The 14,376-nt window shown below is 45.8% G+C and overlaps 1 protein-coding gene and 1 long non-coding RNA gene across 2 annotated transcripts in view; one reads left to right on the top strand and one right to left on the bottom strand.

The window, feature by feature from the left end:
- LOC109491987 overlaps positions 1–6,745 on the top strand; it is a 58,774-nt gene extending 52,029 nt beyond the window's left edge. The window contains exon 3 of the long non-coding RNA XR_002736248.2: positions 6,305–6,745. This is a non-coding gene — a long non-coding RNA (uncharacterized LOC109491987). The remainder of the gene's footprint in view (positions 1–6,304) is intronic.
- SYT9 (synaptotagmin 9) overlaps positions 1–14,376 on the bottom strand; it is a 199,396-nt gene that overhangs the window by 36,358 nt on the left and 148,662 nt on the right. The window lies entirely within an intron of this gene.

Raw genomic sequence — 14,376 nt, 5'->3', positions numbered from 1 at the left:
GCTGAACAAGCCTTTGCCTCCCTTTTGGACCTCATTTCCATCCCTGAGTACCCTGTGTTTCAGTCATCCTGAATTCCCTTGCTCCAGGCACCAGCCTTCCTTCCATTCACATCTCCATGCCTTTGGATGTGTTCATCTCTCTCCTCCACGTTCCTTGTCCTCTTTGCGCAGCAGAAAGATCCCTACTCATTTTGCAGAGCCTGCCCAAATGGGCCAGCATGTCTCTCTGGTCACCAGCCTTCTCCAGTGGGTGGCTGAGACTGTCATCTACACTCCCTTACAAATTTTGAAAACAGTGATTATACAATCTCCATTCAGACCTCCCCAGGAGACTCCTTGAAAATGGGCACTGTGTCCCCACACCAGGCAGGAGTGAAGGAGTCTACGCAGACAGTTACCCCAGGGAACTCTTTTGAAGCAGTGATATACACATCCAGCAAGAATCGCCTCTTCCTTCCTTCTGTGGCTTTACACAATGTTTTTCTTCAATTATAAACACACAGTTGGTGTCTCTGTGCTGTTTAAGCAGTGTAAGGCTAAGTACAGATCCAAACCAGAAGGTTAAATACTCATGATTAAAAATAACCTATATGTGCTCATGCACATGAGACAACACAGACTCAGGCATGCAGTGTCCTATGCAGAGAAGTAAAGCCAGTGTTTCCTCATTAATATATGTGATGAAAAGCCTAGAATTCCAGTCTTTTGGAGAAAAAGCATTCTGGATGGACCTACAGAATGTAGTTATGTGGTTATGATTCCACATTTCCCTCTTAAAACTGCACCAAATTACAGTGGTCTTTCGAAAGGTACGTATCCTGTTACTCCTGTGTTTTTCATAGTGTGAACTGTGACCCATCACTGACTGGGTTTGTGAAACCAGTTTAATGGTTGTGACCAGTATTCTTGTTTTAATGACAAAATTGTTTTAAAAAATGCATCACATGTATGTGTATTATTTCATGAAACTTTTGTTTCAGTTTTATATCTGGTATGTCATGCTGTAAAATGTATTTCTTACTCTAAATCTAAGCTAAGATCACTTGAGGCCACTGCCCTATTACTTAACAATTGGGAGCTTATTGAAATATGGTGCCACCTCCTTGTGATCTCGACATCTAAGTCTCTGGGTAACACTGGAAATTCCAAAGGCCAGAGAGACAACATGTTGGGACATCCTTGGAAAAGTTACCTTGAGCGCTGCAAGAAAGAGCATCAGCAACAACCAGCGGCTGCAAGGCTGGGCGGGGTTGTATTTTCCTACTTGTTCCAGACTTGTGGAGCATCTTCCACTGCCAGAGACTACTCTGGGCATGTTCATATATGCTGAATCATTTAATTACCACAGCAGGTATATAAACTAGGTACTGACAGTCCATTTTGCCTAGGAGGAAACTGGTGTCAGAGAGACCAGGGAATTTGCTTGGGAGCAGCAGTCCTGAGTGGTGGAGCGGGCGTCAGGCACCGGTAACGCAGCACAACCGGGCTAGCCCATTGGAAAGTGGGACTGGTCATGCCATCCTCTTTGATTCAATGATTTTGCTCTCCACCTTTTCTGTCTCCTTCGACCACAGTAGATCTTGCATTTATCTGTACTGCTCTTTCAGTTTCCAAATTAGATTGGACTTGAGGAAACCGTTCACCAAAACAAAACAAGACAAAACGAAACTACCTCCCCAAACTGGACACCACTGTGTTAAACAATTAGTTTAAGCATTTCGAGGTATGCTTAAATTTGCAAAGAACTAACTTAAATTTGTACATTTACATATGCATATAAACAGCAGATTACAAATAATTTAGAATCACGTAGGACCTCCATGAACCCTTGAGTACGGGGGCCAGACCCAACAAGTTCTCATATTACACTCCAAATGCAAATCTATGTCAATCCTACTGAAGACTTCCTGGAGCTATTAAAGGCTACCTTGTCTCTGGCCAGCAAAACTGAGTCCAGATCTCAGTGAAATGCCTTTCATCTTCCACCATCCTCCCCCTCTTCCACCAGGTTCCTTTCCTTGCGGCGGGCTACTGCCCCACAAATCTCTCCCCCAAACCTCCTCTTCCTTCAGCTTCTTCAACCACAGGCAGGGCCCCTTATGCAACCTCCTGCCCCATCCCACTCAATAGCTACTCAGCAGGCAGGTCCCACTCAGCACACAGAGCTTTAAACACAGAGGTCACCTAATGTTCTCTGAGCATGGTGGGCTGGGCATGGTGGAGCCTTTAACTTTCTCCTCCCTGGATGGGGACCCTCCTCCCTGGATGGGAATGGGCGAAGCCCTGAGTCTGATCCAGATCTGCTTATTCTTTCATAGCCCTGGTTCCCCAGCATTCCCTGGCTCATGGAGTCCCCTTGTGGTCTTTGCAGCTGATTCACTACGTAGAGTTAGAGGAGTCTTGGTCTGTAGATGCTCAAGGACTCTCATAAAGCTCAGTGCCATCCAAGCTGACTAGAACACAGGGCTCAGCACTGCATTTCCAGTGCTACTCCTATTATTAATGCTGTCCCTAGTTCCTGCTACCAAGCAAGTCCTTATGCAACAGGGCAGTATCCTGGGGCTCCCACGAACTCAAATACAATCTCCAGACAGTGAAGGAAGCTGCATATGTTCTGGGGGCTTTAGAGAATTATGGCTTAAAGCAGTAAGAGGAACATCTTCTGGGTTGAGTGGTCCTTGAAGACTCCCATGTGATTCAAAAGTCCTTTTCTTGCCTATTATTCCCTTTTTTGCTTTCAAGCATCTCCTCTGGCAGCAGCAGCTGGAGCTAAAAGCTATTTCCCTGTAACAAAGCACAGCTTTCCCAAGGTCCTTGCTATTAACGCTTTGGTGCCTGCTGACATGTGAGAGCAGCAGCAGGATGGGAGGTGGAGGGGCAGGCGTGCTGTGTGGGATGGCTTAGATTCTGCTGGACTCAGTGAGTGAGGGCAGTATCCCAGGTATTCCCTTGTTATCCTGAGAGTGGAGTTTCCTCAGGTTTCCTGAGAGTGGAGAGTAACTATTTCTTTTGCTACAAGGATCTCCAGATCCTTATTCCTGATCTAAGGTTAGGTTCTAGGTATGCCCACGTTCACACAATACTTTGGTTCCATACTTGAGAAGCAACGGAACTATCACATTATTTTTAAGCAGCAGCACACAAGCCATTAGCGCCAATCCCAGGAGTGGACATCTCGAAACTTTAAGGAACATAACATTTAAAATGCAAGCGAAAGATCAGATTTCGTCATTCCCAATTACTCATGCTGTTGATATCACCCTGTAGGCTCCATCCAGGTGGGGAGGCAAAACTGTAGCTCTGTGGCTGCCCTGCCCTGCTTCAAGGTCCTATGATGCAATCTTCTACAGCACGGGGACCTCAGTTGTCAACCCATTCTAGAACCTTGTGTGCCAAGATGAGTCAAACTCCACATCCTTTGCCTCCACTATCAGGTGAACCCCACCTGCCAAGCTGAGATCCTACTTGGATCCTAGCTCAATCCTAAAAGTTTGCCATGAAGACCTCTGCCATTATTCTCTCTAAACAGAAGCCCGCCCTGATCCCTGCACTCTTGGCTTCTTTGTTAGAGGTTGAATCTGCAGCTACAGTCACTGCCACTGGAGGGCTCCACTCACTACCCCTAGATGGAAGCTTCCAGAACTAAGAAGGGAGTACCTGATGCTCTACCTTGATATCTTAGCTATGGATTCTGTGGGCTCCCTGCCCATCTTCTCCTTGTGAGTAGGTGTTGCCTGTTCCAATTCAGCTCTGTTCCTCAGTGTGACTGTGATTCCAGGCAACAAAGAGAGAATGTAGATAAGCCACAACTAAAACAGCACTCTGAATCCGCATCTCCATGCCTCCTTCAGAGACTTCATTAAGCATTAATGACACGAAGGAAAATTCAGAATGTTTACACTGCTTAACTTGAATCAATTTGATCTCTTTGGATGGCATTTTCTTGATTGGTTTTATGATCTTTTCTAGTAAACCTTCTAAATCTGGACATTTACTGTCAGTATGTATAGTATTTAAGCACTCTCCACTCAGATCCTCAGCTACGTGGGGAGAAAAAAAAAAGTACATCTTTGTTTTCCCAACCCTCATTCATAGCTGCTTCTCTTTTGATAATCTGAGCACAACTCACGGTGGTACTCCCTAAACCGACAAGTTAAAATTGCACTTTGTAATTGCTTTGTGATTTTTCCCCGTTTCCTTATAACATTTTTAAGCATTTCAATCATCAATGTCATCACATTTCATGTTCTGAATTTGATTTAAAATGGGAGAAAATATGTAACTCTACCACTATTGATTATAGGCTTTAGCCTGTGAGCTTTCACTCATAAATAAAAATAAAATTATAAGAATAGAACTAAAAGATAATGTTAGAGCTGCTAAAATATCACTATTAAAAGAATATAGGTTTTTATTTTCATTCTAAACAGAACTGTAGTACACGGTAGGGGACATCAACAGGAAATGACAGGCATGTGACTGATCTTCATTGCTGAGGAACTGTGTCTTTATCAACCCAAGGGAGCCACCATAAGCTAGAGAGCTGCCCACAGGTCCTGCAGGTTCATGCAGGGTTTGAATTTCCCTTTGCAAAATAAGATACAAATACAACAGGAAAGCAGATTTCCCCCTCACTTTATACAGCATTTGCATGTCATTAAGAGCGGAAAGTCTCTCTTCTGGCCATGACTGTTTCAACATGTGAGCTAAGCAATCACACATTGACAATGTTTTCTTAGGAAAATTTCACTGAATGTCTATCATGTGCCATGTACTTTGTTAGATACTGGACATACCATAGTGGGCAAAACAGAAGAGTGGATCTCGTGGTAGCTTTGGGAATGGTTCTCTTCACTCCAAAGGAACACCAAATGGGTCAGGAGTGGATGTTTACCAGTGTCCCAGAAAATATAAACAACAGAAATCCTACCTCATATTGCTTACATAGCAAAGGGAGTTTATATGCTGACATATTCACAGAGGTAACACTATGTTCAGGAGTGGCTTGATCCAGCCGCTTGATCAAGGGTCTAGATTCTTTTTCTTTCTATTCTGCCATCCATGGGGTTGTCCTCACCCCATGCCCGGATCTTCTACAGATTTAAAAGGGCCACAGCTGCTCCTGGGGTATACGCTTCTTTGTTTACATCCAACAGGAAAGAGACAGCATCTTTGTCCAAACATTCACACCAAATGTTGTATAATCTTCTCCAACTGAATCAGCTTATGCAGTGCTAATCCCCCATGGATGGTTTGAGTGGTTTAGCCTCAGACCAGGTCATAGTTTCATCACTGAAGCCAAGGAGGGAGCTACGCTCCCTAGAATCCCCAATCAGAGCCATCAAAAAGAAGGTCTGATGCTGGGGAGGCAACTAATTAACACTCACACTGTCTGTGGGCACCTGCAGAACTGGGCAAAATCCTTGTCAGCTCTCTTGCTTCTTGTTCTTGGGATGTGAGAACTAAAGCCATCTACCCCAACACAGCTGTCTACAGAACACACTCTACGTCAACTTGACTGTAACTATTCTACTGTCTTCATTAACACAACTTTACTATTCCTGGAGAGTCTTGCCACGAGAGATAAAAGTTGTAAATAACATCATTGTTTATTACAGGGAATTCTCAAAAGACCATCGAATTCTTCCTTAGTATCAAAAGACAAGTTTATGCCCCCAAACTCTTTGAATTTTGGTCTCACAATCCTCACCTTGCTGTGTCCACCTAAATTATCACCTCATGATCTTTACGGAATCCTAACGAAGCTCCCCCATTCCGTAGCAGGCAAGCAATAAACTCAGCTTTGCCCTATTAACAGGTTGTTCTGGTGATATTTGGGAGGCCGCAGTCAACAGGCACATCTCCCAAAAGACTCATTTCCAGGAGCAGTGGCCTTCCAGACATCCCCATCCTCTGCCAAGATGCACCACTCTTGCTCCAGGCCCACCAACCCCCCAAGTTCCCTCTTACCCCTAGATACCACCTAGGGGTGTGGCTCTTTCCGAGGCTGGCAGGAACTCTTCTGGTGCATTTCATCTATGGGGGAAGAATTGGCCATTGGCCCACTGTATAAACTGTCACCTCTGAATGCCACTCCTGGAGATGGAGATTGCTGAAGCCTCAAGCCCGTTGTTAACCACTTTTTATTTAATTGCTACTCAAGTGTGCAGCAGGTGTGCTCCAGGGCAGAGACTGCTGGGGCGAGGTCATTTGTGAGAGAGAGGAGAGTCAAGATGCAATTGACTTTTTGTTCAGGTAGAAATGTTATTTTCTAACACACTATTATTATCTCTTATAACTCTAGTGTTGCCCCAGATGTTTCCATGTTATCACCAGCTCTACAGATACTCAGAAGAACCACTGGTTTTGCATCCCAGCTAAAGATGAAAAAATGCTTAGTGTCTTTTTTTTTTTTTTGATAACTAATTCAATACAAGAAAGAAGACTGCTTGGGAAATACTGAGTGCTCTTGGCTTTGTTTGCTGACCATTTCTTCCACCAGCTGAAAATACAATGCCTCGTTAACACTAACCGTGACTACTTGTCCAAACGGCACTCTGGTCACTTGTAACAATTGGCACAGATTCCAAAAGGTTTGTTAACGTTCTTCAGATCCCAAACATATAGCATATCTTTATGTTCTTTGCAATTGGTTTTGCTTCAGTGGTACTGCAGGTGTTTATGGATACTAGCATGCTAAATCTCACCAATAAAAATAGTTAATTTTTTCCAAAAAATATTTCAACTACGAGTCCTTTATTTTATCAAAAAAATCATTTTCTTCTATTTTTTTATTTTTTATTGTCACACGTAGGTGGAGCGAATCATTACATTGTGTAAAACTGCTGCTAAAGTGTTTCCCTGTTGAGAAAACTAACTTATGGATTAATGTCCTTGTCCCTCCTGATCGGTTCTCATTCAGGGTGCAGCTGTCTACCCTTCACCACAGACATCTCGGTGCTGTTTCTGCTTCCTCTGTCTCTTACAAAAGAAGACACTAAAATACTCTAGAACCTGGCCACCTATGTCGGCTCAGGGGGGTCCTTTAAGATTTAACAAGGTGTCTCTTTACTGTTCTGAATATTTTTCACTTTCACTCAAAATGCAAAGCTATCATCACCAGATGCAGTTTGTGATGTAAGAAAGAAGGAAGGAAGGAAGGAAGGAAGGAAGGAAGGAAGGAAGGAAGGAAGGAAAGAAAGAAAGAAAGAAAGAAAGAAAGAAAGAAAGAAAGAAAGAAAGAAAGAAAGAAAAGCAACAGGCTCAAATGGAGTCACTTGTGCAAACATCCCGCATCATCAAACAAGGACTTAATACCTAGCCTACCTGCAGTTCAGCCTCTCCCAGGAATGTGACCCTTAACCAATCAATCTGGACTTATCTGGTCAGTAGCACTAGTGAGGTATTCTGCCTGACCCCTATTTTCCCCCAAAGGAAGGTTATCTTACCTGAAACAATCCACTTTTTGCTAGAGCAACTCCCTGCTTCATTCACCTCCTTCTGTCTACAGAAGGCTTTCATTTTGTACAGCTCTTCAGAGCTCCTTTCTATCTGCCAGACGGGAGGCTGCTCAATTCATGAATTACTGTATAAAGCATGTAAGATCTTTCAATTTACTCAGCTGAATTTCGATTTTTTAAACAATGGGAACAAAGTGAGGAAATGGCCTCTTCTCATATCCTCCTTCTAAATGGAAAAAAAGTCAATCAAAACGTACAACTAAATAAATTAGGGCCATCTCCATTTGAACAGCCCCCTGCAAGTTCTGTGTCAGGACCTTTTACATCTTTCCTTGAACTGACTTGTACTTTGGACTCCATCGAAAACTGTGGAACTTTAGAACTAAAGGAAACCAAATGCCATCACAATATGCCTCATTCATTCATTCTTTCATTCATTCATCAATACTAATTCAATACCCATGTAAGAGGGATAGTATTTCCATTCTCTGCAAATCATGTTGTTCCATGCAATGAATCAATGCCATAGACTGCTATAAGCCAAGGGCAAATAACACAAGGTCAATTATCAGCCAGTCCCTCATGAAATAAGAGTCTGGAAAGTCAGGCCTTGTTCAGGGAAAAGAGATACATCTAAATTCCAAATGTTCCCTTTGCATGTTGAGAGGAAACCGTAGAGATCTGAACATAAGGCATAAGTAGAGAGGAGTCATGTTATGTATAAAGTAAATGTAATAGAAAGAGTTAGGGGTTTCCCCAAAAAGAAAGACGAGATATAGCTTTAGTGACTTAAGAGAAGTCATTCTAGGTACCCAGCTAGTTTCCCTCATCTGTGCCTTACCTGGCTCTAGTAGCAGGAGCACACTTCTAGAAGAACATCTTAAGAGATGTTAGAATTACAAAGAAATGCAAAAACCTCAGTAGTTAAGGATTTTAAGGGAACAAAGGGAATGTAAAAATCACTAGTCTCCACCAGGCCAGGAAATAGCCTCACCCTATCAGAGACAACCAGTGGTAAAACTCCCAGCGCTGGTTCAAAAGTAAGCAAGGCCCCACCCTCCTTACCCAAGAGAAGGAGCCCCAAACCCCAGTCAGTTTATACCTGCTCTCAGAGCATACCCGTGTCTAACAGTTACCTCTGCTTCATTATAATGTCACAGTATCAGCCTTAAATGGAGCACAAGCTTCTTTAACATGACATAGGATGAATGTATAGGCATGTTTTCTAAGTACACCTGCACAACCTTGTGGCCCGCCTTCACAAGTGGTGACAGAGCTCCCCTTTCTGAATACTCATCCTAAACTCTAAATAAAAAGAACCTACTCATCCTTGCTTGGGATGGGGGGTGGTCACGACTGGAAGTTATTCCCTATGATCTCCTTACTGGCTGCAAAACAAAGTTTCCTTTCTGTGAAAACTGCCCCTGGTGTGGTATCTACCTGTAACTCACCAAGGAGCAAACTCACATTAGTTCAGTTACAGAAGATTCTTCCAGCTGGGAGGAGGAAGTAGAGAGCTTTGGCAGAAGAGACAGGGAGAGGGGAAGACAGGATCTCCTGTGAGGTCCTGGTTTCACCCCTCAGGCCTAAAATCCCAAGTTTCAGGTGGATTGAGGAGGAAGCTGAAGGTGGATGTGTCGCTCTACCAACATGAGGCCAGAGGAACAACGTAGAAATGGCCATGTGGGGCACCTGGCTGGCTCAGTGGGTAGACAGTGTGACTCTTGATCTTGAGGTTGTGAGTTCGAGCCCCATGTTGGGCATGGAACCTACTTAAAAATAAAATCTTTAAAAAAAAAAAAAGGCCATGTAACTCAATGGACATGCAGAGGGTGTCTATACTGTCATCAAGTCCCCTGAAGCTCCTATGTGTCTCTGATGTTTGGAGGGTGTGGAAAGGAGGGGACTATTGGCTGACAGGGTTCCAGGGGTTCCGGCAAGTGGGGAAGTGACTCCGTACCAAGGGGTGCAAAAACCTCCTAGGCCAGGCATCAAGTGAGAGATGCTGTCAGACCTCAGAGATCTTCAGGGCTGGCAACAGCCACATTCAGGTTTGGCCAGCCTCAAAGGGGCCGAGCTCCCACAGAGTAATCAGGCCTGGCTTGGGCTTGTTCTGTGAGGACAGGTAGCAAGTTACATCAGCAGGGACCCTCAGCACAGGCAGAGACAGTGTGGCATCTGATGGCCAGAGACAAGAAGGAAAATGTCCCCTGTCAGGTGAAAGCATGCAGTCCACTCCTGTCACAAGGCCTTTAGGCTTCCCTACACCTGGATGGCAGCTTAGGAAGGAGGAAGGAGAGGAGACTTCTAGAAAGAAGGGAAATAGCTCTGGTAGAGAATTTAAGCATTATATTTGACTAAATATTTATGCCAGAGAAACCAAGATAACCTAGAAAAGACCAGAAATCATTAATTAGCAAGATCAAGTTTTTTTTCCCCTTCCTGTTCTTTACCAGGATGGTATTCATTTTAGATAATAAAGAAATTTACATTTTCTTACACTATTTTAATGTACTTCAAGTGCTTCTGGTTCTCTCGGTTCCCATCCAGGCCAAGCATTTTGTTGTCTGAGGCACTGAGATCTTCTGTTGGATCATATTCGGAGTGGGGGGAGGGTGTGTGTGTGTCACCACATGCAGAAGATACTGTGATAGCATGTGGCCCTCCAGGTACAGACTCCTCATTTCCTCCATCACTATCTGCTGACACACACATTAGGCTTATACTCAACTCAATGACCCAGTTCTTGGGCTACCCCTTCACAGGGCAAAGCATGTGATCGCCAGCCTCAGTTCATCCCTTACTTATCAGAACTGAATTCACGGTATTTCCAAAGACCAGCAATGGGGGTGCTGTAGGCACCTCAGGTACATCCTGCTTCTGTGTGGCAGCACTTTCCAGGGCTCTCCCTGTCCTGTCCTTCACGCCACACTTTCCCCTACCCAGTCCCAGTTTCCTTCTCTGCTAGTCTAGTCCTCACCTGGGCCCACGTCCTGCAATAGCGCCAAGTCCTCTGATGGGAACCTCATCACCTGCTTGGTTCTTTCTAGCCAACCCCTCCCCGTTGTGGAGAATCACTTTTGTTTCTTCAGTCTCTTGTAAATAACAATTTACCCAAAGTGCTAAAGCCTCTGAGTGCCTCACTTCAAAATCTGGGTAGCACTGCGTTTCACCTGCGTCAACGTCTCCGCCCTGCCTGGGCCCTTCTCAGGAAGCTGGAAGGAGCACTGGCTCACAGTGCAATGACCCCTGGGGCGGAGGAAGACACCTAACCCAACCGGAGCAATCGGATGCCTTCTCCAGGGAATGTGTGTACCTCGAAGACTTCAGGCAGGTTCTGCGGGGCACTTGACGGCCACTATCTAGAACTGGTTTCAACAGCCTGGTCGTGTAACTCCCAGTGGCGTCTGGATAACTGATGCTTGCTGTCGTTCTATAGCTGTAAGCTTACACCTTCAAGAGGTTCCAGAGGGTGGTAGGTGAGTACTCTGGTCATACTGGGCCACACTTGTCCCTCAGTTATGCCGGGAACTGCATAACTCTTGAGTTGTAGGGGGCACTGGGCTCAGTGAGGTGGCCCTGCGGACCACCAGACCACGTGGGTGCAGAACCCCCTTGTATATGCACACACATAGGAAAGGCTGAGCTTAGAGAGAGGAGACTTATCCACACCTAAGCACAACGTGAATAGGACTCTGGGGTTTAGAATCTTGTATCGCCGCCCGTCAGGATAATGTTGCTGATCTTCACTATACATTCTGATTGGATATTCTCTCTTCTCTCTCTTTTAGAGAAGTAAAATTTTATTTAACCAAATGGTGTCTGTGTCCGGTCTTCCCGTTACACCAGTTCACTGCTTGTTAATGCAGAGGTTATGCAGTACTACGGGGGGAAAGTGATGAAAACCTGGGACTATTTTTATTATTCTCGCCGGGGTTCATGATGTAGGCCAGCTCCACTCCAGAAGTGTGGGAAGGGTGCTGGGCTGTGACCAGGCCAACACCATCTTCTCCAGGATATCAAAGGGTGGGGGGGCTGTAGTGGGAGCTCCAAGAGTTCTACTACCTCCGGAGGCCCCCTGGAAGGGATATTCCTGTCCCCGAGTCCCAGGCAGCTGGCTCTAGGGGAGTCTGCACAGCTTCCCAAGCCTTTAACATCATGGAGAGTGAAGGGAGCTCTATTGGCTGACCTTTGAGTGTGCAGTGAAGCCATCCAGAAACCCTGAGAGAGAAATGGATTTCTGGACTCATTGCCTTTGAAGACTCCATCTGCCACCTGCCCTGGCAAGGTCAGGGTGTGTTGGATGCAGCCCCGCCCGAGCCGGCTGCCAAATCTCTGCAGGGTTCAGGGTTCAGTCTTAACCTGGTCCCTCAGCCCCCAGCGGTGAAGAGCTTCTGCCAGGCCAGACTCCCTTTATACTAAATCCTAACTACCCCATAATCTCTCTCTGCCTTTCTCTCATTCACGTATACACACATGCTTATGTACACACACACACACGCACACATACCCAAACACACACAGAACTGGGACTTAATTGCCGTTTTTGCTTTTACGCAGAAAATCTAAAGGTTCTCAGACAGTGTAAGAGGAGAGGAGAAGAATCAGAACTTAAGGTCATGCATCTACGTCTAGCCCCTTCCCCCCGTCTGAGGGTGCAGGGGGTGGGATTTCCAGCCTTCCTTTTATCCTCCATGTCAAACATGATGGCTGAGGGTTCCATGAGGACACACAGCAGCCCCTTACCATGCGGGGCATACATAGTACTGACCGTAACAGAGAACCTCCCTGAGCATCTACAGCCGCTGTGGCTTCACTGTCTGATCCTCACAACCACCCTTGGGAGACAGGCGCTGTTAGGGGCCACTTTGCAGAGGAGAACACTGAGATTCAGAAAGGGAGGAACAACTTGTGAGTGGCAGCACTGGGATCTGACTCTAGGTCCATCCAACTCCACAGTGAGTGCCTCTGACCAACGGCTCTGAGTCCAGTTCCCTCCTTCCTTACAGCTGTCAGCAAAGCGCAATGACCTCTCCAATCCTGCTTTTCATCTCATCTGGTACCAGTGCCCCGATTCTGTTGGCTGCACGTTTATTTTTAAAAGGGAAAGTACTGCTTCCATTCTTGGGATGGATGTGGGGTCCTGGGTGCATACTTCAAAGAGACAGGAAGCAACGGGGCAGAGATGGCCCCCTCTTCACTTGCCCCTCACAAAGGTGTGCAGGCATGTCATTCTGGGGCAGCAGTTAAGAGACCACTGTTGTACCAGCTGAAGTCATTCTAGCTGCTGCAACACATGACTCCCAAGTTTCGGTGGTTTAACCCTAAAAACACTGATTTCTCACTTACATGGCTATCATACCCTTATTTGCAAAAAGTCAAGTGCCCAGGGTTTAGGGACCATCTCCCAAGCGAGCAAAGTCAGACAGTGCTTCTTCCTCAGGAGTGAAAAGAAGTCTCCAAGGCCCGCTTTCCACGCTTCCCGTTGGGTACCATGCATGCACCGCCACTCAGGGTCCCGTGCACAATACACCACCTGTCCTCACTCCCTGGCAAGGGCACTGAGAAGGAGTGCTGTGCACCAAACAGGGGCTCCTGTCTCAGCCCCACACCACATCCCTAAACTTTACTCCTTTCCCATCCTGGGACCTGAGAGGCAAAGAGCTCTGTGACATTCTGTGACACTCCTGATTACAAACAAGAATTAAAGTCAGCTGTGACTGAAGGGTACAAAAGGCTATTACCACTGCTCTGATGGTCACTGGTGCTGACAGACTCAGGCAGTATAATGAGCCCTCACATGGACTCCTTTGAGGGCTCCCCCCAGGAGCTGAAGAAGTGAGGGGCAGTTGGGTTAGCATCTGACTTGCAGCTACTTCTCAGGTGATTCAGGGGGCCGTGGGTCTCCCTCAGGGATTAATTTTGAGTCCAGAAAAGAACGAGTCTTAACTTCACTGGCCCAGGGGCAGAGATATCCTTGGGGACCTATAAATTAGGGGGCCTTAGGTGCTGCTTGAATACACCCCAGGCCCTGAAGCTTAGAATCAGTCCATAGGTTCTATGCCGGTCTTCTCCCTCAGGCACGATCTCCAACAAAGGAAGACTGTCCCTTCCTCCCCAGGGCCTTCTGCCTCCCCAGGTCTGCCTCGACCCGACTCTCCTGAATCTTGATGGAAACGGCACCCACACCACTGAGGTTTTGTCTTGGCCTCTCAAGATGGCTTTGCTGGGAGTAGAGCTGCCTGTACTGGAAGAATAAGAGGAAAGTTCTCTGCCTGGAACCCATGCTCCCTGGAGTCCCGTTTTCCAGGGGCTTACTTCCCATCACTTAACCAAGAGCAGGAGGGAAAATGCTTTCCTGGACAGTCTCACCTGCCACCTTTGTGCTCCTGTAGCACCTGATATGGATGTTAAAGCTCATGACTGTGCATTTTAGTGGTTAGTTTGCATGCCTTCTTCTGTCTCTTTTGTGGTCTACAAGCTCTTCACAGGATGGTTTCTTATTCACATCTATTCTCTTTACCTAAGGCATTTGACTCTCACAGGTGATACCTAGTAAATGCAATTTGTTTTTGAAAGAATGAGTTAGCACATAAATAAGAGAGGGTGTCAATGAGCAAAGATGGATGGGGGAAGCGTGAATGAGAAGTAAATGATGGGGGGGTGGTAAATGAATGAATGAAGGTGTGAAGCAGAATGATGGCCCACTGGATGCAAGTATTCACTCATCTCTTCTTCCCTGCACACAAACCCCGGTTTTTAGTTGGGACTATTTACACCCAGTAAAAGAATACATTTCCCACATGTGTCCATGTGACTAAACTCTGTGACTAAGTTAAATATAAGTAGATGTGTCACATGAGACATCAAAGAAAATCCTTTGAAAGAGAATATGTGTGCTTTTGGATCTTGCCTC

Source organism: Felis catus, chromosome D1 (genome assembly GCF_018350175.1).
Source record: "Felis catus isolate Fca126 chromosome D1, F.catus_Fca126_mat1.0, whole genome shotgun sequence".
NCBI lineage: Eukaryota > Metazoa > Chordata > Mammalia > Carnivora > Felidae > Felis > Felis catus.
The sequence above is the reverse complement of the archived record's forward strand: the minus strand, read 5'-3'. Positions and strand labels throughout refer to the sequence as shown.